Source organism: Chrysochloris asiatica, unplaced genomic scaffold, assembly GCF_000296735.1.
Source record: "Chrysochloris asiatica unplaced genomic scaffold, ChrAsi1.0 scaffold00171, whole genome shotgun sequence".
NCBI lineage: Eukaryota > Metazoa > Chordata > Mammalia > Afrosoricida > Chrysochloridae > Chrysochloris > Chrysochloris asiatica.
The window spans coordinates 3,889,533-3,894,916 of NW_006408689.1; positions in this window are offsets into that span (position 1 = coordinate 3,889,533).

Genomic DNA, 5,384 nt, shown 5'->3' on the forward strand with positions numbered 1-5,384 from the left:
CAACTTCCAATTTTCCCAGATTCATACATCGTACATTCCATATTCTGATTTTCAGTGGATGTTTACAGCTGTTTCTCTTCATTTTCTGTTGTGTCCCATCAGCAAATGAAGGTCCCACAGGCTTTTTTCCCATGAGCTTTACTCCATTCACATTATCACAGTCAACTCTACTTTGAGGAGGCACCTCTTCCCCAGTTGCATTTTGAGTGCCTTCCAACCTGAGGGACTCATTTTCCAGCACTACATCTGACAGTGTTTCTCTGCTATTCATAAGATTTTCAGTGACTAAAGATTCGGAAGTAATTCATCACTCTTTCTTCCTAGTCTGTCTTTGTCTGGAAGCTCATCTGAAACCTGTCCACCATGGGTGACCTTGCTGGTATTTAAAATACTGGTGGCATAACTTTTAGAATCACAGCAACTCACAAGCCACCACAGTAAGACAACTGATAGATGAGTGGTGGCCATTTGGTTTTAAGTGGAAACTGTCACTTTAAATTTCGAGGACATCTGTGTCCATGTGTAGTAGAACCCTCCAGGGGTGAGGGTGGGTTGTCCATTCATTCGGGCATCCCCTCTAGTCACCAGAATGGAGGTGCAGAGACAGCGAGAAACCAATGAACAGATACCAAATAAAGAATGTCCACATCTGTCTCTCCACGGTTCTGTCGTTTGTAGTGTTTGATCTTTCCCCACTTGGTCTCTCCCAAGATGGTGGCTCCAGGAGTAGCTTAGCTTCTTGAATTAGAAAGCAATGGATTTCTTGATTCTGCTCCAAATTCCCCTAATCGTAAGCCTTACAATCTTCTAAATATTCCTTTATATGTGGTTCAGAGTTCTAGCAACATCCCCTGAACCTGTTTGGTCTGGTATTCTGTGTTTTTGGTGACGGAGCTCCTCACTGCATGTCTACCTGATCCTCCACCTTAGCCAGTGGTACTGAATGCAAATTGAAATCTTTCAAGAAACTGATGCAGTATTAGAGGCATTCATTCAACGGTGCCAAGAAATTTGGAAGACATCTACGTAGACCACTGATTGCCCTATCCAAAAAGTGGTCACCCAACAGAATCCAGAAATCATTAAACAATATCATTAATACCACATGCTAGTGAATTTTGCTAAAGATAATTCAAAAATAGCTGCAACAATACATTGACAGGAACCTACCAAAGGGTCAAGCCAGATTCAGAAGAGTACATGGAATGATCAGATGGATCCAGGCTGAAAGCAGAGAATACCAGAAAGATATTTACTTGTGCTTTATTAACTGTTTTCCAGGCAGTTAATGTTATATTCAGTATTACCAACACAATAATTTAAAAGCATTAGGACCCCTAGTAGCGTAGTGGATTATGAGCTGAGCTGCTAATTGCAAGGTTGGTAATTTGATTCTGCCAGTCACTCCATGACAGAATGTTTATCAGATTTGAGTTTGAACCAATTGGCAGGCACACAATCACCACCACCACCTATTCTTATTCAGAATTCCTTCTTCATTGTCTAGCTTTCACATGTAAATGAGGTAATTGAAAATGCCATTCTTAGGTCAGGAGCACCTTATTCCTTAAAGTAACATCTTTACTTTTGAATACTAAAAGAGGTCCTTTATAGCAAATGTATCCAATGCAATACATTGTTTTATTTCCTGACTGCTGCTTTCATTTACATTGTTGATTGTGTATCCAAGTAAAATGAAATAGGTGACAATTTCAGTCTATTATCATAATGTTGTTTACTGGTCACATTGTGAGGATTTTTGTTTTCTTCATGTTGAAGTGTATTCAATACTGAAGTCTGTAGGATTTCATTCATCAGTAAAGTAAGTACTTCAAGTTCTCATCATTTCCAGCCAGCAAGGTTGCGTCATCGGCCCATGGCAGGTTATTAATGAGTTTTCCTCCAAACCTGATGCCTTATTCTTCTTCACATAGTCCAGTTTCTAAGACTATTTGCTGAAAATCCAAACTGAAAAAGTATGGTGAAAGGATAAAATGCTTACACAGAACTTTCCTGATTTCAAATACCACTATATACTCTTGTTCTGTTCAACTGACTGCCTCTTGATCTATGTGCAGCTTCTCCTAAATCACTTAAATTAAGTATTCTTGAATTCCTATTCTTCCTGGTGTTGCATATAATTTCTTATGATCCATATGATTTTAAGTCTTTTCATAGTCAGTATAACACAAGTAAATACCTTTCTGATATTCTCTGTCTTCTACAAACATCCATTTGACCCAGCTTAATTTTCTGGTAGCTCCCTTTCATGTACTGCTACAATCATTTTTGAATTATCTCAGCAAAATGTTATCTGCATTTGATATTATTGATATTGTTCAATGATTTCCATATTTCACTGGGGCATCTTTCTTTGGAATAGACACAAATATGAGTATTTTCCAATCAGTTTGCCAGATAGCTATCTTCTAAATGTCTTTACATAGATGAATGAGTACCTCCAGTGTTGCATCAGTTTGTTGAAACATTTTAATATGCATTCTGTCAATTCCTAGAGCCTTGCATTCCATGAAGCTTTAACTTCTTACTTCAAGATCATTGATTCTTGGTTATACAGAAAGTACTTTTTGAAATGATTCAATATCTGCCAATTATTTTTGATGCAGTGATGGTGTATTCCTCCCATCATTTTTTGTTGTTTCCAGTGTCATTAAATATTTGGCCCATTGTTGTTTTTGTTATGTGCCATGGAGTCTGTTCTGACTCATAGCGACCCTGTACAGAGTTTCTGAGGTTGTAAATCTCTACGGGAGCAGAAAGCCTCATCTCTCTCCCACGGAACACCTGGTAGTTTCAACCTGCTGACCCTAAGGTTAGCAGCCCGATTCATAACCACTATGATACCAGAGCTCCTTATCCACCAATATTGCAAATCAAAGCTTGGATATTTTCCTCAGTTCTTTCAGCTTGATAAATGCTGAACGTGTTCTTCTTTCATGGTTTTCAAATCCCATGTGTTTGCACATTTCATTATAATATTTGACTTTGTCTTCCTGGGCTGCCCTTTGAAATTTTCTGCAACTCTTCTACTTCCTCCTTTTTTCCATTCTCTTTAGCATGTATACACTGGAAAGCAAGCCTCAGAGTCTCTTCTGGCACCCATTTTGGTCATTTCTTACTTTCCCGTCTTTTTAATGAAGTTTTGCTTGATGTCATCCCATAGCTCTTCTGGTCTTTGGTCATTAGTTCTAATGTATCATATCTGTTCATAAGAGTCTCTAAATTTAGCTAGAATATGTAGAATAAGGTCATATTTTGCTTTTGTGGATTTAAAAATTTTTTTCTTCAACTTCAACTCAAACGCACATGTGAGCAATTGATGGTCTGTTCCACAGTCTGCCTCTGGCCTTGTTTTGGTTGATGATATGGAGATTTGCCACGGTCTCTTTCTACAGATCTAGTCAATTTGATTTCTGTGTATTCCATCTGGTGAGTTCTATGTGTATAATTGCCCGTATGCTGTTTATTTTAAAAAGATATTTGCAATGAAGAAGTCATTGATCTTGCAAAATTCTGTCATGTGATCTCTAACATTGTTTCTATCATCAAATCCATATTTTCCAACTGTGAATCGGGCTGCTAACCTCAAGACCTTGTTTGAAACTACCAGCTGTTCCACAGGAGAAAGATGACTCTACCTGCTCCCAGAAAGATTTACAGCCCCGGAAACCAACTCCATGGCACACTACCACCACCAATCCTTCTTCTTTGTTTCCAACACTCACATTCTAATCACCAATAATTATCAATAAATACATCTTGATTATATACTTGATTAATCTCAGACTGAAGAATTTGGGAGACTTATTCAATTTCATCATCACTGGCTTTAGTGGTTGGTATGTAAATTTGAATAATAGTGGTGTTATCTGGTCTTCCTTATAGGTATATGGAAGCTATCCTATCACAGGCAGCACCATCCTTCAAGCTAGACCTTAAAATGTTGTTTTTGACGATGAATAAAATACCATTCTTCTTCAATTGGTTCTTCTTAGATAGTAAACCACATGATTATCATATTGAAAATGACCAAAACGTGTCCATTTTAGCCCACTAATACCTAGGATCTTTATGCATTCTTTTTCATTTTTTATAATGTCCAATTTTCCTAGATACCTACTTCATACATTCCATGCACTGATTATTAATGAATGTTTACACCTCCTTGAAGCAGAGATATCTTCGAAGCAGTGAGAGGTCTTCGAAGCAGCGAGAGGTCTTCGAAGCAGCGAGAGGTCTTTGAAGCAGCAAGAGATCTTCGAAGCAGCGAGAGATCTTTGAAGCAGTGAGGTCTAACCAATACACTACCAGGCCTTGCTCCTTCAAGATGGCGAATCGGGTAGACATGTAGTGAGGAGCTCGGTCAACAACAACACGGAACACCAGGCCAAGAGAGCTCATGAGGTAGTGTTGGAACTTTTAAACAAATATAAAGGTATATTTGGAGGATCGGAGGATTTACAGCTAGGGAATTTGAAGGGAATCCAGAAACCCATTGTATTCTGGATCAAGACACTCAGCTGTTCCAGGAGCCGCCATCTTGGGAGAGAACATCTTGATTGTATCATGATTGATAGTATCAGGAGAGAACATCTTGATTGTATCTTGATTATATCAGGAAGGAAATTTAAAGTGACAGTATCAACATAAAACCAAACAGCCAACACTTGTCTGTCTGTCGTACTGTGGTGGCTTGAGTTGCTGTGATTCTGAGGACTATGTCAATGGTATTTTAAATAACCGGCAGGGTCACCCATGGTGGACAGGTTTCAGATGAGCTTCCAGACAAAGACAGAGTAGGAAGAAAGAGTGACAAACTACTTCCAAATCGTTAGTCACTGAAAACTCTATAAATACCAGAGAAACATTGTCAGATACAGGACCAGAAGGTGGGAAAGCACTCAGAATGCTACTAGGGAAAAAAATGCCTCCTCAAAGTAGAGTTGACCACAATGATGTGAATAGAGTTAAGCTCGTGGGAGAAAAGCGCACAGAACTTTCATTTGCTGATGGGCCACAACTTAAAATGAAGAGAAACAGCTGTAAACATCCATTGAAAACCAGAACATGGAATGTACGAAGTATGAATCTGGGAAAATTAGAAGTTGTCAAAAATGAAATGGAATGTATCAACATCGATATCTTAGGCATTAGTGAGCTGATATGGACTGGTATTGGCCATTTTGTTTCAGACAACCACATGGTTTACTATGCAGGGAATGACAAATTGAAAAAGGAATGGTGTTGCATTCATCGTCAAAAAGAACATATCCAGATCATTCATGAGGTACTAGGCTGTAAGTGATAGGATAATATCCATGCGCCTACAGGGAAGCCCAGTTAATACCACTATTATTCAAATT